The sequence below is a fragment of the Mauremys mutica genome, chromosome 12 (genome assembly GCF_020497125.1).
Source record: "Mauremys mutica isolate MM-2020 ecotype Southern chromosome 12, ASM2049712v1, whole genome shotgun sequence".
NCBI classification, from domain to species: domain Eukaryota; kingdom Metazoa; phylum Chordata; order Testudines; family Geoemydidae; genus Mauremys; species Mauremys mutica.
In genome coordinates this window covers 49249094-49274250 of record NC_059083.1, presented here as the reverse complement: position 1 = coordinate 49274250, position 25157 = coordinate 49249094, and the positions used below count along the sequence as shown (strand labels likewise).

Genomic DNA, 25157 nt, shown 5'->3' with positions numbered 1-25157 from the left:
GAATTATGCCAATTTGCACCAGCTGAAGATGTGGAATTCATGTGAATGGATGCTCCGAATGGTAAGCAGTAAGCATGTTTTTAATTGTAGAAATTTTAGGGGCTAATTTTCAAGTCCATATCCACTGAAAAGTCCCATCACATTCAATGGGAACTTCTGTTAGTTAAGACTGCAGAGTCAAACTTGTGCAAATCTTACATAGTGTCTTCAATGGAGTTTGGCCAATTTGAAAATGTTAAGGATCTTGTGTCGCATATGTTTAAGAAAACCAATTCAACATGCAAAAAATGACAAACCTTTCTGTGCAAAAGACAGGGACAACACAGCTTAATATAAAAAGGAAAAACTTTGAAATGCTGCCAGATGCAAGGCTTTGAGACATACATAGTTGATTCATTTCACAATCAAGACAAGAGGTTCTTTAGGAGACTAAGTCCTATTTTTTAAAGAAACTTAGGCTCTTAGGGGTTGAAATCCTTGCCTAAATGGGATTAAATCAACCAGCATAGCTATTGTGGAATAAGCTGTCTGCAACAGATATTCCAAAATCACTCCCCATGTGAACACTGTATTCCTGAATAAAAATTACTTTATTACAGATTAATTACTCTGCTTACAAAGCAGAGTGATTTTTTGAGACTAAAATCACTTTTATTCTGAATACAGTGTCCATATGGGGGAGTTATTCCATGATAGCTAAATTAGTCCAGAATAGTTATGCCAGTCAATTTCCCCTATCTAGACAAAACCTAAATCCCATTGACTTTCAATGAGAAAAAAAACAAAAAAAAACCCTATTTTCTGGAAACAAAATTCTGAAGTTGTCTTTATTTCACTCATTTTTCCCTCCTATTTTCAATATCTGTACTGATTTTTTAAAAGATATTTTTGTTTCAATATAATTTTGCACATTTTTTTCAATTTCCCGTGGTAAAATTTCAATTTTGATACAAAGCCATTTTTCGGGCAAAGGGGCAAAAATGTGTTCAAAATATTTTGACCAGCTATGGACTTTAGAGGGAGTTATTTCAGATTTATAGATCTATTATGTGATATCAGAATCTAGAACTTTGCTTTCATTACTAAGTACCTTAATAATAAAAACAGTATTTCAATTCACAAATCCCATATTTTCTGTACCTATAAATGCTTAACCCAGTTATACAGAGACACTAAGTATTATGGCAATTGGTGTGATATGAAAAGAATAGAAAATGAGGTGGTTTACTCTTAACTAAAAATGATCATATTGTACCTTCAAAAGTGCTGTGATCAGAATGCATCATTTAACTCTTCTCAGAAATTCAGCAATCAAAGTTGTCTTATGTGGATCTAACACTACTCACTGTTTTCTCTGTGCATATACAGTTATTTCAACAAATGACCTCATGCTTCTTGCAGTGGTTTCGTACTGTGTAGATGCACAAAGTAAAGAACATCAGTGTCACCGATTGCCTTTATCTGCAGGGAGTAGCAGAACTGAAGACTGTGGACAGGCCCTATTTAGCTGATTTGTTTTATTAACTATTATCCATCAGGGAATTTCTAGCAGCAGCCCGATGTCTGCACAGTGTAAACAACATTGAATCATTGCACCACAATTCTATTTCCAACTGGGAATATTTACCTTTCACGTGATAGACCAAAGCTCTGGTGGATGAAGATGGAGGATGCTCTAAACCTACTGGTCCAGCAGCTGCATGACAAAGACAAAAAAACCCACCCTATCACTCATGGGTGAATACTTGTCACAAAACAGTCACTCCATATCTGACCTCATAGTCCTTGTCCTCAAAGGAAACCTGGATGACACCCTCAAAGGATGAGTTTGGGAGCTTAAATTCATAACTTTGCTAGAAACTAAATATCATGGACTTAATAAAGATACTGGATTTATGGCTTATTACAACAATCTGTAACCCACTAATCCCCCTTTTTTCCCCCTGGATAAAGATCTGGGGAAGAATGCAGTGCTTAGATTAATAGATTCTAATGCCAGAAAGGACCACCGTGCTAATCTAGGCTGACCCCCTGTATAACAGAGGCCACATAACTTCTCCAAAATAATTCCTAGAACATATCTAAGAGGCTGCTCACACTATATATGTCCTGTGGATGAATATAAAGTTTAAGTCAAGCAAGTGTATTTTATCTGGCCAGCCTGATCCAGCACATCCAAAACACACAGCTTGTGATTTTCAAGGCTGCCACAGGGTGTGATTTCCAGAAGGGGCCTAAGGGAGCTAGGTGGGTGAAGGACATAAATCCACACCGTGTAGAGGCCAAGCACAGGAGTTTATTACACACAGCACTGGCGGAGTGTCACTTGGCTTATTAGGCTCAGAGACACTGTCAATCAATTGATTATCATAAAATATATAGGCAGTTCCACACCCCGGGATAGGTTTTGCATCAAGACAAGATAGCATATTAGCCAATGGTTAACAGCTACATAATGTCTCTGCCCATGGTCTCAAGTTAGCAAGTTAACATTTAATTAATACTTTGATAAAATGTTGTTAGTATAAAATATATATGTTGAATTCTGATTTGGGGTCCATAGGAATGGAGCAACTCCTTTGATTTTCCAACAGGTACATTCCTAGGGGTTAAAGCAAAGAAACAGTGAAAGTATATGGCACTAAAGATTGTCTCCTTTATGTTTTAAGGCAAGGCATTGGTCCCTGGGAAGAGAGGTGGAAGGATGACATATCTTATACTGACATGTGCCAACTTTTCATAAACTCAAGGTTGGATCTGTGGGAAGAACGTTCCCTACAGAAGAGACTGACACAATGGGAACAGGGATCCTTTGTTCAATTTGCAATTCTGAATAAGACACAATTATTTTGTTCTTAGCTCCAACACCTGGCAATTTGCTGACCAGGCCTATTTTAGCAAAACAAGATTATCTGTTTACCCCAGCTTTCTCTTAGCTAATCACTATTTGCTAGGCCTCTGGTCTCTTGACCAAACTCTGGACTTTGGGTCTGAGAAAAAGAGCTGGCACAATCCATATACCAATGGAGTGGTTGTTATATAAAATGCACATGGATTTTAATCCTTCAGTGGGATTGAATTTCAGTGGGATTGGGCACCTGATTCCCTTACGCTCCTTTGTGAATCCCAGCCTAATGGATTTAGATTCCCACTTCAGTTAAGGGAAACTGGTGATCTTTGAAAATCTCAACCACAGCAATTTGCTCAGGAAAATGGCAACTGAGATTTTGAAAGGGGATGAAGGGAGTTAGGTGTCCAAATCCCACAGAGAGTCAATGGGTCAATGGGAGCTATATGTTTTACTACCTTACACTTTGCCTGCCTGTGAGAAAGGATCAGATCTGGAATTTTAGTCAACAGCAGATATATCAGGCCAAATTCTCCAATCACTTTCACTGAGGCAAATGATGAGTGGCTGCATTAAAGTCATTGGAGAGAGATCAGTGCAAAAAACTGGTGTGAGTGAATTTTCAGGGCAGTTGTTTGTCCTTCTTTTAACCACAGAAGGGCTGAATCCTGCAAACTCTCAAATAGGCCTTACTCATGTGAGTAGGTCTGTGGACATCAGTGGTTTCACTGATAACATTGGGATCTCTGGGGTAAGAAGTACTTTCATGAGTAACAGCTGGCATGGTCAGCCCTCTGAATAGTTCTTAGTCGAGAAATTCTGATTGTGCCAGATATTCAGCTGCTGTAGACTGACATAGCTCTGTTGGTTTACATCAGCTGAGCTTTTTATTCCGTTGACCTCAGTGAAGTTATGCTAGTTTAAAACAGATGGGGAAATGGCCCATTGAACACAATGAAGCTATGAAAATACACACCAGCTGGGGATCTGGTTCCATTGACTTCAGTGGAGGTACGGCCAAGTTGTACCAGCTGGGAAACTGGCCCGTTGATGTAAGGGTAACTATTCCTGATTTAGACTAGAGAAACCAGCAAGGGCGGGAGGGGGGGAGATCAGGCCCACAGACAGCTATATTTTTTGAAATAATAATGCCTAGCATTGTTCAAGTGGGATTCTCAAATAGATTGTGTCAATATCCCCAGACGGGGAAGGTGAGGCACAGAATCCTAACCCGCAGCAAATACCCGACAGTGCTGTGACAAGAACCAAAAGACTGAAAATCTTCTGATCTCGTTTACTGTGGTGTCCAGCTATTAAATGCAGTGGAGTTGCTCTGAAATTAGATCAGTATAACTGAGGTCATGGACTGACCCAAACTCTCCGTTCCATGCCCTAGACACCAAACCATAGATGCCCATGATCAGTGTGCTGTGGAATAGGCCAGAGGAAAATATTCAAACTGGGTCTTTCAAAGGAATTTACCTATGCTACAGAGGTAATTTTACTCCTGTTTTTGCACTGCAAAGCTGAGCTCAGGGAGGAATCCTCTGTGTTTTAAATCTTTTTATGACCCTGTAAAGTTATCTTCCATCCTGATTTTCCAGGTGTGATTCTTTTACTTTTTCTTTATAAATAAAGTTCTTCTTTTAAGAATCTGATTGATTTCAGTGTCCGGAAGACAAAGGGTCTGGTCTGTGCTTACATTGCTAAGACAATTGTTTTGGATATTATTCTCAAAACTCTCCAGGAATGAAGGGGTGAAGGGGCTAAGGGGGATATTTTGGAATTCAATACCATCCAAGATCAAGGAAAGGAATTTGTGCCTTGGGGAAGTTTTAACCTAAGCTGGTAAAATATAAGCTTAGGGGGTCTTTTCATCTGTACCCCAGAGTTCAGAGTGTGTGGGGGGAACCCTGACATGGTGACAGTGGTAGGATAATTTTGAACCAGAAGCACAGACCACAGGATTTTAAAGGACACATTTTTCCTTTTTACAGCTTGAAAACCAGGGAGGGTTTTGTTGTTGTTGTTGCTATTGTTGGTTGTTTTTTTTTAAAGGACACTTTTTTTTAAAACTGAGAACAGCTGGAGATGTTTTTTTTCTTTTCTTTCTTTCTTTGCCTGAGAGCAGTGTAGTTAAGCTATAGCAAGGAAATTCACAAGCTGTTTTTGTTTGCTTGTTTGTTTTGTTTTTTTTCCCTAGCTCTCAGGCTAGGCTACAGTAAGGGCAGGAAGGTTAGGAAAAATGACTGAAAGGGAGGCCCAGAAGAAACTGGAATTAGCCAGATTGGAAGCTGAAAAGAAAAAAGAAGGAACATGAAAGACAAATGGAATTCAAATGAATGGAGACTGATGCACAAGTGGCCAGATTAAAAAAAACTACTCAGGAGTAGAGGGAAAGAGAGAGGCAGGATGCCAAGGAGGAGAGGAAAAGAGAGAGGTAACATGCTCAGAAGGAGAAGGAAAAAGAGATGAAGCATGAATTGGAGGTGATGGAATGGAAGTGCTGGAACCCTTCAGCAGGCGGTTCCACTTCCCCAGAAATCCACAAATTGGAGTGACTATGTCCGCAGAATGATGAATCCAGTGATATTGCTGAACAGTTCATCACCTTTGAGAGACTGTGCACCCTCCATGGAATTCCTGATAACCAAAAAATGACTGCATTAGTGGCAAAATTGACTGGAAGAGCACTGGACATTTTCAACAAGATGCCTATTCAACAAGGTGCTTCTAACTATGATAAATTAAAGGATTTGGTTTTGAAACTATTTCAAATTACACCTGAAACTTACAGAGTAAAATTTAGAGCCCTTAAAAGAAGGGCTGGACTAAGTAATTTGGCTTATCTAAACCGGGTGAAGGATCTGTTAGACAAATGGGTCAAATGAAGAGGTATAACTAGCTTTGAAGGGATGTGGGATTTGGTTGTACAGGAGCAGTTCCTGACTATGACCAATGATGATGTAAAACAGTGTTTATGTGATAAGAAAATGAATGCAGCAGAAATTCTTTCTACTTATGCTGATCAATACAAGCAGTCACAGATAATCAGAGAAGCAGGGCAAATCATAACAAGTTGGGTGGAGGTAACAGAGAGGAACAACCCTGATCACAGTTTAGGCGGATACCAGAAGGGATGTCCCAAACCAATACCCTACCCTTGGGGGCAGCTCAAGCTCTCTCCCCCCACGCCCCAAGGAAAACCCTGGACACCTTATTGTCCCATCATACCATTCTCCAGCAACCCACCTTGCCCCAGTGACCAGTCAGTGGGGCGACGTTTTAAATCTAATGAGCTGGGACATGTAAAGGTCAACTGCTCCAAGAACCCCAACAAATTGCAGTTCATTGCACTGGCGTCACACCAAAGGTCCTCAGGCCCAGATGCCTCCAAGATACCCTCAGAGTGAAGGGAAACTGTGAGGCAGGCAGGAAGATTATTGTGTGGAGGGACACTGGAGCACAGGTGTCAACTATCCACCAGTCCTTAGTGGATGACAAATCATCAACCCAGAGGCCCAAGTGATGATTCAACCCTTCAAGTCAAAGTCTTTTAACTTGTCTACAGCCAAGTTGCCTGTCCAGTACAAGGGCAGGTCAGGAATGTGGACTTTTGAAGTCTATAATGATTATCCCATTCCCATGCTGCTGGGAGAAGAGTTGGCCAACCATCTTAAACTAGCCAAGAGTGTAGGACTATGGTCACCCACAGCCAGAGTAAGCAAGCCTTCACACCTATCCCTGTTTCTGAGCCTTCTACCAGGGCCCCATATGTGTTATCAGAGACCCAGACTGAAGTGATGGAACTGGACCCCATGCCAACATCTGCGACAGCAGCAGTGGATCCAGTCCCAGAGACCCAACCAGAAGCAGTCCCAGAACTGGAACTGATGGAGTAATCAGCACCAGAACCATTGCCAGAACTGAATCCAGCATTTGCAATGCCATCTGCAACTCCAACGCCAGAGGGCACCACCGAGCTTGCAGTAGCAGGAGCAGCTAATCCTGAACAAGAGGCTCAGCAGGAGCCTAAAATACAACCTAGTGCACCAGCAGAAAGCAGTTCACAATCAATGGAAACAACCCCGTCACCTACATCACTTCCAGAGGGACCAAGCCCACGTCTACAACCCAGTAAGGAACTGAAGTCTCCAGTGTCAATGGAACAGTTCCAGACAGAGCAGGAAGCAGATGAGAGCCTCAAGAGAGCTTGGAAGGCAGCACAGAACAACTCATTGCCTCTCAGCTCTTCTAATAGGTCCTGATTTGTTTTAGAAAAAGGACTTCTATACAAGGAAACTCTTTCTGGTGGGCACAGGAGGACCAGCATCCTCAAAGACAGTTGGTAGTTTCAGCTAGGTACTGGGTAAAGCTCTTGAGCTGAGTCCATGATCATCCTAGTGGCCATGCTGGAGTGAACAGAACCAAAGACCGTTTGGGGAAGTCATTCCACTGGGGGTGAATGGGAAAGGATGTTTCTACCTATGTCCAGTCTTGTGAGGTGTGCCAAAGAGTGGCAAAACCCAAGACCAGTCAAAGCCCCTCTCCAGCCACTCCCCATAATTGAGGTTCCATTTCAGAGAGTAGCTGTAGATATTCTGGGTCCTTTTCCTAAGTAGAGACCCAGAGGAAAGCTGTACATACTGACTTTCATGGATTTTTGCCATCCAATGGTTGGAAGCAGTAGTAAAATTTACACATAAATAGTGTTTGCAGGATTGGAGTCTAAATGTGAATTAGTAATATCCACACAGGGCCTGATTCAGAGTCCATTGAACTCACTGGAAAGATGCCCATTAATTTCAGTGAGCTGGGTATCAGACCCATAGATTATTTTTTAGGGCCAGAGTCCTGCACTTAGGATGGCAGAATCCCATGCACTGCTACAGACTAGGAACCGAATGGCTGGGCAGCAGTTCTGCAGAAAAGGACCTAGGGGTTACGGTGGATGAAAAGCTGAATATGAGTCAGCAGTGTGCCCTTGTTGCATGGAGTGTGAACAAACTTTTGGGTTCTGACCCATAGAAATGATCACCTCAGGGCACTTATGCAGCACACTGCATAATGGGGGAGGGGGAGGGGAGGACAGGAGGACATGTATCCCCATTGATCTACCTAATTATCTCTTTATCTAACTATCCATCCGGATACACTGCATCAGAGGGGCTAAATGAGTTGGCGGATGTGATTGCAGATCCATCGACCATTATCTTTGAAAACTCATGGCAATCGGGGGAGTTTCCAGATGACTGGAAAAAGGGTAATGTAGTGCCCATCTTTAAAAAAGGGAAGAAGGAAGATCAGGGGAACTACAGGCCAGGCAGCCTCACCTCAGTCCCTGGAAAAACCATGAAGCAGGTCACCAAGGAATCAATTCTGAAGCACTTAGAGGAGAGGAAAGTGATCAGGAACAGTCAGCATGGATTCACCATGGGCAAGTCATGCCTGACTAACCTAATTGCCTTCTATGACAAGATAACTGGCTCTGTGGATGAGGCGAGAACAGTGGACATGTTATTCCTTGACTTTAGCAAAGCTTTTGAGACGGTCTCCCACAGTATACTTGCCAGCAAGTTAAAGAAGTATGGACTGTATGAAAGGACTGTAAGGTGGATAGAAAGCTAGCTAGATCATCGGGCTCAATAGGTAGTGATCAACGGCTCCATATCTAGTTGGCAGCCGGTATCAAGCGGAGTGCCCCAAGGGTCAGTCCTGGGGCTGGTTTTGTTCAACATCTTCATTAATGAACTGGAGGATGGCATGGACTGCACCCTCAGCAAGTTTGCAGATGACACTAAACTGGGAGGAGTGGTAGATACGCAGGAGGGTAGGGATAGGATACAGAGGGACCTAGACAAATTAGAGGATTGGGCCAAAATAAATCTGATGAGGTTCAGTAAGGACAAGTGCAGAGTCCTGCACTTAGGACAGAAGAATCCCAAGCACTGCTACAGACTAGGGACCGAATGGCTAGGCAGCAGTTCTGTAGAAATGGACCTAGGGATTACAGTGGATGAGAAGCTGGATATGAGTCGACAGTGTGCCCTTGTTGCCAAGAAGGCTAATGGCATTTTGGGCTGTATAAGTAGGGGCATTGCCAGCAGATTGAGGGAAGTGATTATTCCCCTCTATTTGGCATTGGTGAGGCCTCATTTGGAGTACTGTGTCCAGTTTTGGGCCCCAGACTACGAGAAGGATGTGGAAAAATTGGAAAGAGTACAGCGGAGGGCAACAAAAATGATTAGGGGACTGGAGCACATGATTTATGAGGAGAGGCTAAGGGAACTGGAATCGTTTAGTCTGCAGAAGGGAAGAATGAGGAGAGATTTGATAGCTGCTTTCAACTACCTCAAAGGGGATTCCAAAGAGGATGGATCTAGACTGTTTTCAATGGCATCAGATGACAGAACAAGGAGTAATGGTCTCAAGTTGCAGTGGGGGAGGTTTAGGTTGGATATTAGGAAAAACTTTTTCATTAGGAGGGTGGTGAAGCACTGGAATGGGTTACCTAGGGAGGTGGTGGAATCTCCTTCCTTAGAGGTTTTTAAGGTAAGGCTTGACAAAGCCCTAGCTGGGATGATTTTGTTGGGTATTGGTCCTGCTTTGAGCAGGGGGTTGGACTAGATGGCCTCCTGAGGTCCCTTCCAACCATGATATTCTATGATTCTATGATACAATTGTTCCCCAACACATCAGAGGTTGTGCACTCGGGTATTTTAGCTAGGTGACTACAAATCCCACCACATAACACTGTGTGGAGCTCAGTGAAGGGGAGCTTAGAGTTTGGGGAAACTAGGAGGGAGGCTGTCTGGGGAAGAACCTGAACGCTGATGGAGGGTTAGCTCGGGACCATGGCACAGGACCATGAAGGAGGGCTGTGGAGTCCACTGGGGCAAGGCCTGACAGAAGCGAAGCATAGTCCCAGGACAGAAGACTGTGGTCACCCTGTCCCAAGGGACCCAGAAGGAGGGCATCAAATATAGGAAGAGGCCTTGGGGAGGAGAATTGGGTCAGCTTGTGGCTACAGTGAGAGACAGTTCTTTTCCCAGGACCAGGGCCCATAGCAGAGGGTAGTGTTGAAGATTCAGCCAGGCACTCCCTTCCAGAAACTCACTGCCAGTGTGTCCTAGATCCCTGAGTCATTTAAGCTTTCAGAGCCTGAACAGAGTCCAGCTAGTGCTCCTATCATGTGGGTGTAGGTTCCCCCATGCTACCATCCTTGTAGAGGGTGCAGCAACCCCTGATATTAAGGGGAGGAAGAGGGGATTAAGCAGAACCCAGGAGGGCTGGAAGCTGAGACCAGGAAGAGATGGGCCAAAGGCTGTTGTGGGCCCATCACAGATTTAGGATGGAAGATTAGTTTTTTCCTTTGGACTTTGATAGCATCTTAAGGGATGGGGCAGAAGGTTTAGCTAGAGGGCTGAGTCACCTCTGTAACTGAACTGTGCTAAAAGCCCAGAGAATCATTGAAAACCCAGGAGGGAAACTGAGGCAGGTTGACTTCAGTGCCACACCATGAGGGGGTGTGCTCCAGGACTGCACCTGCTACATTGCCTTAATTTAATAGAAACTAATGTATTACTAATATAAACATCTACCTAATGTAATGTACTAGAGTTTCTTGACATAATCAGTATTTTCATGTACTTGAGAGGTGCAAAATTCAGGTGAAAATTGGTAAAAAAAATAGTGTTTGGAAAATCTGGGAAATTTTCAGTAAAAATTGGTAAAAACTGAAAAAGAAGGCCCTCTGCATGTGTTAGTGTGATACTATGTGTGGGGATCCTTATATGTGCACCTCCTTATGTGGATTGTGTGTGTGTGTGTGCGTGCATGCTTATGTGTTTTTCTGTATGTGTGTGTATCTCTGTGTCTCCCCCTGTGCCTGCATATGTAGCAGTGTGTGCGTGTTGGGAAACAAATGTTTGGTTAGTATTCATGTGTGACTGCTCTGTGCATATGAATTGTGATTTACTGTGTAACAGGTAGCTGAAGCCAGATCCTCAGCTGGTGTCAATGAATGTAGCTCCATTAAGGACACCCAAGTTAGCTGGTGAAAATGAGTGTGATGATCTAGTCTGATGTTCCAATGTCTCCCTGATTTCTCCCCTGTACCTCTAATGTCCAGGCACAATTGTGCTCCACAGTGCAGTAACTGCAACTGGCTGATGCTAAATGCACCTCTGCCTATATATCAGTGGGTCATGTGCATCACTGGCAGCAGCTGTGCATTGCTACTGTCTTAGAGCTCTGCCCGGGCCTCTTTGTGAATCACATGGTGGTCTCAGTCTAATTCATAGCAGCAATGGGCCTGAATGAAGCTTCCTGGACTTCAGGAAGTGAGACAAAATGATAGATAGGATGCTTTAGAGTGGGCCCAAAGGCCCACAAGATAGGCTGAGCAGGTGATCACACGCTTGATGCATGAACAAGGGGGGCTCAGAAGGTGGGTGAATGAAGGAGCTGGGTGGCTAACCCCCCCCCTTGCACTCAAGCTTGAGAAGTGCCGATAAAAAAGTTCTCAGTACTGATAAGGAAGCTGCTTGTACGCCAGGAACTGCTCAAGGCCATGAATTTTGTAATCGAATGCTTTACCAGGTGCCGTTAATTAACCGCAGGCAATTAAATGCTTTAACTGTGATGTAAACTTGCTTATATAAATTTGTGCTGTATGGAAGAAATGGGGGGCTGGTTCTGGTTCTCTGTGGAGAACGGGCTTGTTCTTTGTTGTGTGTATGAATGCATCAATAAAGAACTTGGTTTCGGACTTTGCTGGGTTGCCTGTCTCTCTTGCGGTCAGACAATGAACCTGAAAAGTCTGGGATAAAAACAACCCTGACACAAAAGAAGCTTAGATCCAAACTCCCCCAATAAAGGTGGGGAGTTTCAGAATCCAGAACTGAATTTCACAGCCCTGGTCATTCGCTTGTCATTAGTTGGACAAGCATTCACATGAAAACCACAATCCTGTGGACCAGTGGTTCTCAAACTAGGGCCGCTGCTTGTTCAGAAAAAGCTCCTGGCAGGCCGGGCTGGTTTGTTTACCTGCTGTGTCCACAGGTTTGGCCTATTGCAGCTCCCAGTGGCCACAGTTCGCCACTCCAGGCCAATAGGGGCTGCGGAAAGCAGCGTGGGTCGAGGGACGTACTGGCCACTGCTTCCCTAAGCCCCCATTGGCCTGGAGCGGCGAACCGCGGCCATGGGGAGGTGCGATCATCTGAACCTGCAGACGCGGCAGGTAAACAAACTGGCCCAGTCCACCAGGGGCTTTCTCTGAACAAGTGGCAGCTCTAATTTGAGAACCACTGCTGCGGACCACACCAACTGGCCTCCTTACTGGCAGGCTCACAAGCCACGTTAAGAGACAATAGGCATGGAGTGTGAACAAACTTTTGGGTTCTGACCCATAGAAATGATCACCTCAGGGCACTTATGCAGCACACTGCATAATGGGGGAGGGGGAGGGGGAGGACAGGGGGACATGTATCCCCATTAATCTACCTAATTATCTCTTTATCTAACTATCCATCCGTCCATCTGTCCATCTGTATAATCATATGTCCATCCATCTAATTGTCTTTTTTGCTGCCTATCTGTCCATCAAGATGTCTGTCCATTTTTTCCTCCTTCTGCTCTTTGTCCATCCAATTATCTACTCATTGGTCTGGCCAATTGTCTGTCTTCACTTCTGGGACTCTGCCTTGCAAGCTGCTCATTTGTCTAATCATCTCTCCATCCACCTGGCTAGTGGTGTTTACATTCCCCTTATCTAATCTACCACTAATGGACCCATCCCCATGGAAAGTGGACTTCAGTGGGCAGGGACTGCTGAATGGGGACATGGCACAGTCAAAGGCATTATATTAAATTTAAAGATGTAGCCTGATTTTTGGTAACTAAGGAACATTTTTTCTCACTCTGTGCAGCTAATTTCACAGTCAAAGCAGGTGGGAATTGGAGGCAATGAGCCTCGCAGTGTGACTAACTAAGGGCAGCAGTGGCAAGGGGATAGACTTTACCAAGTGCTCTGTTGGTCCCTGGTGACTGATCAGAGAAGTGGCAAATAAACAGTCTGTCCATGGTGCATAAGATGCTTGACCTTAAGGATGCAGCTGTTTCTATAGGTCTGATCACAGATCTGTGACAGATGCCCCATTTGCAGGACCCCTGATCAATTTCATTTGGAACAAGTTAGTTTCACTGATGCTTTGCTCAGATAAAAATAATTTAAAAAAATAAAAGCTACTTCATTGTGTGCTTGTTAAAACCACCCTGATTAGCAACACACCTACTAAAAAGAAATCTCTCTAATTAGGCATGCAGCACCTGTGACTCTATAGAGATGCACAGGGGGACACACATGTCATTAAAACTTCACTTGCCTTAATCAAGCGCTCTGAGGAATGTTAAACCCAGCTGAGAGCTGGGCACTGCTTGGAGATTTAACAAACCTCTCAAGGAATTATGAGCTAGTGGCAGAAACAAAGTTACTCATTATTTTAATGGGTCCCATTGAGGACCATTAGAATGGAAAAGCTGCCGGGAAATGCAGGTCTCAGTGGCAGTCCTGTGGCGGCTGATTAGAAAAGAAAGTCAGAGGCATTGATTAAAGTTAGACAGAGGAAGGGGAGGGTCTGTTCCTATGTCAAGTAGCCCCCGATGGTTAAAGTGAAAGCGGTCAAGCAGTTCATTCCCAGCCCCTGTGAACAGTGATCCCTTCCTTTGTAAATTCCATCAGTCCCCAGGTAGTGAGGGAATGTAAGGGGAAGGGATGACTGCAATGAAACTGACATGTAAACAAACCTCAGATTCCCATTAGGTTAGCAAAGACAGCCTGGCCCAGGTGTGGTGAGCAAAAGGCAATTCCAGGTTTCTAGGCCTCAGTGACAGAGCTCAGGCAATGTACCTGGGTTGTGATTGGCATTGCTGTCCTGCCCCTGAATCAGCTCTGCCGATGCTCTGAATCCTAACCCACAGCCCCCTCCATGGTTCCATCTCTGGGTTCTCACACACACACAGGTCTGATGATGCACCTCAATCCCAGCCTGCAGCCCCTTATTATCCCAGCCCTGGGTTCCCCCCGACACAACTCTACTCATGCACTTCAATCCTGATCTGCAGCACCCTGAGCTCCCCCCATCCATGCACAGTTCTGTCATTGCCCCTCAGTCCTGATCTGAAGCCCCTGCTATCCCAGCTTTAGTCTCTCACCCCTCCCACCCCCACATCTCTGCTGAAGCCCATTAGTCCTGACCCACAATCCCTCTGCTATCCCAGGATTGGCTCCTTTCACAGCTTTGGTGACATGCCTCAGTCCTGACTTGCATTACCCCTGCTATTCCTGTCCCAAAACTGCTCCTCAGCTCGGCCAATACATCACAATAACGAGCTACAACCCTTCTGTCATTGCTGTCCTACCCCAAACACACACCTCTGACAATGCTCCTCAGTCCTGGCCCTCTGCTAGTCAAGTTCACACCCACCCACCCACACACCCCTCTTTGAATGCCGCAATCCTGACCCTTGCTAGTCCAGGCCTGCTGTCTTCAGAGCTCTGGTATTTCTACTAATTCTGACCTGCCAGGCCAGTCCTGGGACACAGCTGAGCTGTCTCAGTGCATCACAAAGTAGCTTTCACTTTCCATCCCCTATGTGCACACACACACAAAACCTACTTCCCCTAACATATCAATAACAGACAGACACACATGCACACTGAAACACTCATTCCATGCAGCAGGAACACACACACAGGGAGAGAGAGAACAGGGCTGGTTACCACCATCAAGACATAACACTGACACCCAGCAATTCCTACACAGAGACGAAGGCTGATCTTGGGTTAAAGGCACTTGACTGGCCCTCAGAACCCTTAGCTCAGTTCCTGGCTTTGACCCTCACACTGCATGTGGCACTGAGACAGTGACCGAGGTTGAAGTTTACAAACCAAAAATAATGGGACTTGTATCTCCAAACCCTACAAGCAGGCTAGGAAAACCTCAGTCTTAAATACCATGGACCAGACCTTCAGCTGGTAGAAAATGACCATAGCTCCAATGGAGTCAATGGGGCTAGATCCCCGCTGGTGTCAATAGCTCGATTGAAGTCAAACTCCTTGTGTGATTTACATAAATCAATCTGCCCATGCCTCAGTTTCCCCACTGGTAAAAAAGGGATAATCGCACTTCTCACCCTCTCAAGGGTGTTATTACATTATGACATTAAAGTCTGTTCATGATTGTGAGATGTGCAGACACCACAGGGATGAGGCCTATGTAAATACCTAAAACATATAGCTCAGTGGATTTGAAGCATCTGAGGATCCAGTCTTCTGTGCCTCAGTTCCCCTCCCTTTAACATGGGGATAATTCCATCTCTTTACCCCACATGAAGGATGGGAGGTTACATTTATCATTGGTTGTGGAGTGCTCTGAGTCTACCATGCTTGGAGGCCTTTAACTACCTACATAGATATTGTAGTCCGAAACAATGGGCCCCAACCCTACTGAGATCAAAGATTAAGCTCCCATTGGCCTCAGTGTTACCAGGACTGGGGCCTATGTGTGATACTTGCTGATGAATTAACAATACAGAGGCAAATCTCTGTGAGTGTGTGAGGCACTGCAATCCCATCCACATTTCAAGTGCCCCCAACATAGCTAACGAGCTGTTTTGGTTTAGCAATTTTAGACTCCTACTTTAGGGCCAGATCATCTAGTCTGACCTCCTGCACATGAGAGGTCACAGAACTTCCCCCTTCCCCTCCTGTAACAGACCCATAACCTCTGGCTGAGTTACTGAATTCCTCAATTCTTGATTTAAAGACTTCAAGTTGCAGAGAATCCATCATTTACTCTAGTTCAAATCAGCATGTGACCCGTGCCCCCTGCTGCAGAGGAAGGTGAAAGTGAGAGAGACCCACCCAGCTATAATAATTCTTTGTAACCCTCTTCATCTAGTGTCCCATCTCCGGCCATTGGCGCTATTTGCTAACAGCAGTCACAGATGGGCCATATGCCATTCTGACCGATAGACAGGAAGCATTTGGAAATGGATCGTGACAGAAAAGTAAAAAGGAGAGACTGAGAGTACGGCTCATATCAAAGAGATTCTGTTTGCTTTATATGATTGCTAGAGAGCAGCACAGGGTCAGAAATGAGAAGGAAGCAGCATTATAGGAAATGGATGGAAGGAGACAATAATCGATAGGTTTTAAGGCCAGAAGGGACCACTGTGATAGTCTAGATACCCTCCTGTTTAAAACAGGCCGTAGGACTTCTGTGAATTAATTCCTGCTTCAAATCCAATAGTTGTGATTAAACTAGAGCAGATCTTACAAAAAATAAATTCAGAAAGAGGCAGATTGTCTGTGAAATGACAATGATGAATATGAATAAAATACATTGAACATCACGTTACTATAGTTAAAACAATGAGGAGTCCTTCTGGCACCTTAGAGACTAACAAATTTATTTGAGCATAAGCTTTCGTGGGCTAGAACCCACTTCATCAGATGCATGGAGTGGAAAATACAGGAGCAGGGCCAAACTGGGCAGTCTCTATGCAAAAGAATAAATGGACACAAATCTGACATCAGGAATCATAATGTTCAAAAACCAGTAGGAGAACACTTCAAACTGCCTGGTCACTCAATAACAGACCTAAAAGTGGCAATTCTTCAACAAAAAAACCTTCAAAAATAGACTCCAACTGATTTGAAATTGCAGAACTGGAATTAATTTGCAAACTAGACACCATGAGATTAGGCCTGAATAAAGACTGGAAGTGGTTGGGTCATTACAAAACCTAAACCTAATTTCCCCAATACTAATTTCCCCCTACTGTTAACTCACACTTTCTTGTCAACTGTTTGAAATGGGCCACTCTCATTACCACTACATAAGTTATTTGTCCTCCCTTGGTATCCTGCTGTTAATTGAACTGTCTCGATAGACTGACCTCATACTTGGTAAGGCATCTCCCATCTTTTCATGTATTTATACCTGCTCCTGTATTCTCCACTCCATGCATCTAATGAAGTGGGTTCTAGCCCATGAAAGCTTATGCCTAATAAATTTGTTAAGTCTCTAAGGTGCCACAAGGACTCCTCATTGTTTTTGCTGATACAGACTAACCTGGCTACCACTCTGAACCTGATTATTATTGTTGTTATGACCACTTTCTGCTATTAATAGTCATCTAGTGAGTGATTTTCAATATTATAGTACCCAGAGGCATAACTAAGATCTGGGCACAGTGAAACAGAGTTAGAGACAGTCTCTGCACTAAAAGGCTTACAGACTAAATAGAGAAAGCACACAAAGAGAAGGGAAGGGAAACTGAGGCACAGAGGAGGGACGTGACTTGCCCAAGGTCACACAACCTGTCAGTGGCAGAGCCAGGAATAAAATCCAGGGTTCAAGTTTTAGTAGAGAAAAGTTTAGAATATAATTCATTTGAATGTTATGGTGTTGGAATGAAAATTAATAGGCGTGTATATATTATCATCATCATCTTGCATTATTATAGCACCCAGATGCACCAATCAAGATTATGGCCCCGTTGTGCTGGGTGCTGTACAAACACATAGTGAAAAACAGTCCATGCCCAAAAGAAGTTATGATTAGGCTCAAAAGGATTAGATTTTTATTGGTAATGTCGATAAATGTCAGTTTCACCGGACACACAAACGGACAAAATATTTCCATCTATAATCATCAACATTTGCAGATAGGCAAAATAAGAAAAAATGCTCTTTGAGTACCTATTAGAGTTTAATTTAAGGCTATTTACTTTGTATAGTTTGACAAGATTTGTTTACAATTTGTGTTTTAATGGTTATAAAGTCTTAACTTTTTGAATCTCAATGTCTACTGTTTCTAAATAATTATTGTCTGACATCCCCCCCAATGTCTGACATCCCCATATAGTTTCCCTCAACTGTGACAATGTAAAATCAATAAAAATTTAAAAAAAGCTTTAAAATAAGCATCAATATTATCAGCCAAAGTTATTAAAAAATCAAATTGTGCTAAGCCTACTTATGGTGGAAATAGACAAGACAGACAAAGGTGGGAAGGAAACAAAGGCCCAGAGAAGTTAATTAAATGAAGACATTTAAATACATGAGGAGTGATGGGAAATTTTATACTTTCATAGTTTTATAGTGTTTAAGGCCAGAAGAGACAACTAAATCATCTAGTCCAGTGTTTCTCAAACTGGGGTCCCAACCCAAAAGGAGGTCGCAAACCTATTGTAGGGAGGTCACGAGAGCGGTGGCTGCTGGCCGGGTGCCCAGCTCTGAAGACAGCACTGCTGCCAGCAGCAGCGCAGAAGTAAGGGTGGCATGGGATGGCGGGGTCATCAATTTTTGGAGGGGGGTCATCACAGCCTGAAATATTAAAAAAAAATCTACTTGGGTCATTGTAGATGAGAGGTTTAAATGACTTTATTCTTTCATGCAAATTGATGATGATCTTCATCAACACTATCCCTGAGCTAGCACTTTTCATTAGGGGACATCCAGGTGTCTGAAGAAACAGGGTAAATATCACCATCCCCCAATTTACAAATGGGGACTGTGAGGTTCAGAGAGGGAAAAGTGATCCATCAGGCCAATGGAAAAGCCAAGATTGGAACCCACACACCTGGTCCCAGACTTCAGTAGATCATTAGTAAAATGTTTTGAACAAGGAAAAGAGTTCAGCTGATTAAAAAAACTCAAAGTCACCTGGACTCTATGTGAGGATTGGTGCGGATGTGAAGTTTTCACCCTGACCTGTAGCTTTTGGACTCATATAAGTAAAAGCATACTCTGTCTCACAAGTCCATTGTGAAAGGACACTGAATGAGCATAACCTTGAATGAGTGAATCACTGAAGGGACATCACCGATGGTAGACCTAATGTTTGCCAAGCCCTGATATGCCTACCCTAGCTAAGAGATTAAGAAACTCCCTTTATCTCATTGAAAGATGTGCAATTTATACCAACTAATGTCTGAGATAATCCCTGGGTTCCTTTGGGCATAGGTCCCTGAAAGTTTCTCACGTGTCACACTTATCTTCACTCCATAATTAATTAAAACATTTAACCTCATACACTTTTCAGCCCTAAGTAAAGCTCTAGAAAAGACATTATTTTATTTTATTTATACATAGATATCAGTGCTCAGATCCCCAGAGGGAAAAAATCAGTGTGGCCCCATTGACTTTGTTCTCTCCATGGCAGTCTGCTCCCAACTTAATCTTCCCCATCTCTTGGTTTCACCATGTACACTTTATTGTGATGTTTGCTGGTGTCTCTTTGTGTTCTGGGGATGTGAGAACTTCCTTGACACTGTTGGTTTTCTATATAGTGTTATGTCTACTCTTCCCCACAGGCGTTAGGCGGATGGATGCCACACAGTTGAAGGCTGTTGTATTCTCTGCTCATGACACTCATAGATTTGTACTGTCTCCTACCTATGTTGTATATCATGTCAGCTGAGAATGGGGACACCAGTGGATCAGGTCACAACAGTATTTCTCGATATGGGATCATGCAAAGCAGTATTGTTAGTGGGTCTATGTGTGTCGGCCTGTCACGGGGCATGGCTTCTCTCCTACCTTCTCCCCTGCAGAAACTGAACAGAGTCAAGTGGTTGCGCCTTCACCGGACCCTGTTATTTTAAGTTCCCTCCACCATTTCCACAACCACCCCAATGCAACAATCTATTTACAGCACCTACAGCACTTTTTGGCTCTCTCCCCAGGACCAGAGGGGAACTGAGATCTCCCTCCCTTGAGGCCTCAGTGTAACTGAGCTCAGCTAACCCTGGTCCCTGCTCTCTCTTCCTGTTTTGGACTTCCTTCCTGCCTTTTTATCAGCCTTGGACTTATGGGCTAATTGGCTCCTTATCCCATCCATCCAGCCAGCGTGATTGTCTAATTACCCCCCTCAGCTTTCTCAAGGGGAACTAATTAACATCCAACTGATCAGAGTGCAGGCTTACCTGTTCGCTCGCTGCACTCTGGTCACTCAACCCCCATCTTGCCGCCAGAAGAGATGGAACCTGAGACTTCCACAAGGAACACCTGAGTCGGTACCGCCTGAGCTAAAGAGTCACTAGATACTAACCTAAATATATAACACTTTCTTCATCCTTTACAAACTGGACGCAGAGGAGGGGCAGGTAACATAGACTGATGAGGGGCTTATATACTTCCTCTGAGCAAAGGAAGATCCACCGAGCCCCTGAAGACCACAACACTTCAAATCCCCACTTGGGTGATAAATGCCATTTGTGTGACACACCAGGGATTGAACTAGGGGCCTCCAGAGCTAAAAAGCAAAAGTTGCTACTGCTTGAGCGCCATGAGCTACAGCAGACCCATGCTTTATGTAGATCAGGAGACACCTTGGCTGGGGTTATAGGCCTAGTAGCTTCTCAGCCCCAGTTTCAGTAGGCATTGGGTGGCAGCTGGGATGTGGGAGCTGTTTGGGGACTCCCGGGCCTGGGTTCAAGACCTCGGACATCATATGGGCTTCCTTAAGTTCTTCCAGGAAAAATTCACAGATTCCATTTGTGGGACTTTTCAAAAGAACCTAAGGAAGTTAGGCATCTAACTCCTATTGAAGTTCAATGGGAATTTGATACCTAACTCCCTCAGATCCTTTTGAAAACCCCCGCCAAGGACAACTAACCTAGAAAATGATCATGGATGGGATTAGGGGGAAGGGACTGCAGGCAATGAAGGGTGATTCAATCCTACTAAAAAATAAAGTACTCCCATTAGAGGAAATGGACAGCATCCCTTCCCCCAGTTACAGTAAAACCCCATTGCAATTCTCATCTAGAAAATACACACCATCATCAGACTTCATATGAAATGGTTGGCTGAGTGAATTTTGGTTTTTTTTGGCCCAACTAGTTCAAGGCGGTATTGTTCATCCTCACAGGAATATCATAAGAATGTTCCTTCAAGGATTACATCCCAAAAGCCAGTGGATGGAATAAATACACCTCTCTTTCCTTCCACACATTTAATCCTTTCAAGCTAGGATAGCAAACCACTCTTCTTAAAAATGTAGGCTATGACTCAATTATTTAAGCCCCCAATTGTTGTCACACTGACGTCCATTGGGCATTCTGCTGGAGACTGCAGTGGAGCAAGGTCAGATCATTGGTTTCTTCATCTGAATTTTCCATGCAGAACACTCTGTGTGTGTGTGTGTGTGTGTGTGTGTGTGTGTGTGTGTGTGTGTGTGTGAACATGAGTGTGTGTACATTCATACACATGCTCAAGTGCATGTATCTCTGTGTATGTGTGTGTGTGTGTGTGTGTGTATCTACCTAGTCAAATCCCTCTGACAATCTATCTATTAGAATATCAGTTCATCTCTTGATCTGTGAATCTATCTTTCTCTCTCCATCTAATCCAACATTCTCTCCTCATCTAATCATATGTCAGGCCCCTTGCTTAAGAACATAAGAATGGACATACTGGGTCCGACCAATGTTCCATCTAGCCCAGTATCCTCTCTTCCGACAGTGGCCAATGCCAGGTACTTCAGAGGGAATGAACAGAACAGGGCAATTACCGAGTGATCCATCGCCTGTCGTCCAGTCTCAGCTTCTGGCAGTCAGAGGCTTAGGGACACTCAGATCATGGGTTGTATCCCTGACCATCTTGACTAATAGGCATGGATGGACCTTGAACTTATCTAATTCTATTTTGAACCCAATTATACTTTTGACTTCACAACAACTTTTCCAAGTCTTCCTATTTGGTCAAAATCTTCCCATTTGCCTTAAATTGTTCTATATAATGCACTTTGCACACTGGGTCATCACTGTTTGCTTAGATTGTTTGATTTCCTTTTCTCTATTTGATTTCCAGTGTGTGTGTATGTCTGTGTGTCCTGTTGCCTGCTGCTAGAAGGGATGAGCCCTGCTCTCTGTGTGTGAGAGAGACCCTGTTGCCCACCGATGGAGAGAAAGAGACCTGATCTGTGTGTGTGTGTGTGTGTGTGTGTGTGTTTCCCTGCTGCCCCTTGCTGCAGGGGATGCGCCCTTCTGTGTGTGTGTGTGTGTCTATGTGTGTTCAATATCCATGGGAATGGTCCTGTGGTCATGGCATATTTTTAGGTGTCGGAAGACCTCAGTTCCATTTCTGGGGATGCTGACTCACTGTGACCTTGCCCAAGTCCCTTTACCTTCCGACCCCCACTTTCTTCCTTAGCAGCGCACTGCAGTTAGATGCATTGCTTTGTGACCCAGACATTGAAGATGCTAAGGATAATTTTTTTTATTTCAATTTTGCCTTTTTACTGTAATGTCCATTAGTATGAAATTCCTTCTTAGTAAATAATCTTGAAGTAAATGTCTACAGAAAAAGTCTTTTCTTAAATTGTCAGATCTTTCTTATGGCAAGCTCCTTATAGCAAGGGTCTGAGACAAAGGTCCTCCATTGGTGTAAAGCAGCATGGTTCTACTGATATCAATGGAGCCATGAGGGTTTACACCTGCTGAGGAACTGACCCTAGGTCTTCTTTTGTATAATGAGAGAAAACAAGGCATTTAGAATGCTCTTGTGATAATGGCAGCAATGATTTAAATTCCTCTTTACTATTTAAGGAAGAATAAAATATTTAGCACACCAATGGCCAAAATCCTCCATTGATTTCAGTATTCTTATATCTGAGATGCAGTTGACCCATAATGCTTTTAATACTTCCAAGGGCTTTAAACACAGTCCTTACTTATGTGAGTTACGACCTCAGTGGGAATACTTGCAAGAGTTTATCTCTTGTCATGATGAAGGCATGGATGAGATCGGAATTTTGCCTGCATTTTGGAAATTGTATTTAGTAAACATGGTTGTAAAAAAAAATATTCCCAAAGGCAAAAAGACTGGTCCCATTTTGAATTCTCATGTAGATGGGTGGGGGGAGGGTAAATTCTCTGAGGCATAAGAATTAGATCCCCAGCTAGTGTAAATCAGTGTACATCATCGCTGTCAATGGGCTAGATCCTCGGCAAATGTACATTAGCATAGCTTTATTGATTTCAATAGATCAATACCGAAGTTATTATTTCCTGATAATGAGGCTCAGTTGCATATTTATATACACAATAGCAGCACCTTTTCGTCTGAAGGATTCCAACAGATGGGAAACTAGTACTAATTGTATAGTTAACATTCACCTATTTGGGGTTCTTCAGGTTCAGCTTCAGAGTCTGTTTGTTACCCCTAAAGGGGACCCATTCTGAGAGAGACCCTGGCCAGAACCAGACCATCCATGGTGGGGTTTTTGTACCTTGCTGAGCTGCATATTCTTCTATTTGTGGTGTTTTTAACTACCTACACCTCGTCGTTCTGGAGGGAAATTTGTTCATTATCCTCCGGATAAAACTCAGCCCACCTCTTCACATCCCCATGTATTTCCTCCTTGTGAGCCTGTTCTTCTTGCCTGTCCGGGGTAGGCAACCTATGTCATGTGTGCTGAAGGTGGCACGCGAGCTGATTTTCAGTGGCACTCACACTGCCTGGGTCCTGGCCACCAGTCCGGAGGGCTCTGCATTTTAATTTAATTTTAAATGAAGCTTCTTAAACATTTAAAAAACCTAATTTATTTTACATAAAATAATAGTTTAGTTATATATTATAGACTTATAGAAAGAGACTTTCTAAAAATGTTAAAATGTTTTACTGGAGTGCAAAACCTTATATTAGAGTGAATAAATGAAGACTTGGCACACCACTTCTGAAAGGTTCCCATCCCCTGGGATAGAATATCAGACTTGGAAGGAACCTCAGGAGATCATCTAATCCAACCCTCTGCTTAAAGCAGGGTGAGTTCCCAATTAAATCCCCCAATGGCCTCCTCAAGGATTGAACTCAAAACCCTGGGTTTAGCAGGCTAGTGTTCAAACGACTGAGCTAGCCCTCAGATTCTGAGTCACTGCCTGGTGGAGCATAAGAGCATTTCCATGGCAGGCTGCACAGCCCAGATGTATGTTTTCACCATCCTGGGCCTCACTGAATGCTGCATCCTAGCAGCCGTGGCATATGATCATTATGTGGCCATAAGCCACCCCTTGCACTACACAGCTATCATGAGTGGTCAGGTGTGCAGGCAGCTAGCAGCCACCTCATGGGTAATCAGCATCTTGGTGGAAGCAGTTCAGGCCACATGGATCTTCAGCCAGTCCTTCTGTGGCTCCAACCGCATCCACCATTTCTTCTGTGACATCCCACCAATGGTGAAGATGGTGTGCACAGACATGTCCAAGATCAAGATTGTTTTCTTGGCCATGCCAGTGCTGTTCATCATGAGACCTTTCCTGTTGATAATCCTGTCCTACATCGATAAAAATTTCTCCACCTTCTCCTCCCACCTCATGGTGGTGACTTTGTGCTATGGAATGGCCCTAATTTCCTACGTGAGGCCCAAGTCCAGCTACAGCCCAGAGAGTGATCAGATGATTTCTCTCATGTACAAGGTTGTGATGCCAGTATTTAACCCAATAATATACACGCTGAGGAACAAAGAGGTGAAGGAAACCTTTAGTAAAACAATAGAGAAGAGCATCTTTTCACACAACTAGAGAAATTAGAGAAAAAAGGAGAGTTAGTCAAAATGGGAAAAATAAGAGAAATCCACCAGCATTTTACTGAATTTCTCCCCCCTTGCCCTCTTTTCTTCATTGACATTTTGCTATTGGGGTGGTGGGGGGGTGGAATGACCTGTTCTATATCTGGTGGGAAAATGGGTAGGGAAAATTGTGTTTGTTTGTTTTTTAAATCCAATATTTTAATCCAAATTTTAAGGATTTTTTTATCCAACTTCTGAAATTCAAAACTTTTTGACCAGATTGAAAGTTGATTGAAAAACAAAAGAGAATATTTAGTCAAAGTGCTGTCTCCAAATTATATCTTCAAAATTTGAGAAGTTAGAGGAAAAAATATACATATGTGGTTGAAAAGGAGAAATATTTCATAACATTTCCACCTTGTGTGTGTGTAAACCTAACAATTTTCATCAAAATTTCAATAATGTAAAAATTCCCACCAGTTCTACAGTAAAGTGAAATAGGCTGCCTCTTTCCTGCTCTATCACTCCAGTGCAAACATGTTTGGCTGTCTCTTGAATGCATTTCCCCAGACTCCCTGACCTAATTTCAAATAACAATTCTCTGCACTTGTGAATGACTTTCTATTGAATACTTTGATAGAGCTTTACAAACCTAAATTGCTGGTGCCACACAACAGCTCTGTGAGGAAGATCTTAACTTCTATTATGTTCTGAACAGGTGCAGGTGT

General features: G+C 43.5%; 1 pseudogene; it reads left to right on the top strand.

The window, feature by feature from the left end:
- The first annotated feature begins 6549 nt into the window (after positions 1-6549).
- Positions 6550-24451, top strand: LOC123346870 (annotated as a pseudogene).
- Positions 24452-25157: the final 706 nt, after the last annotated feature.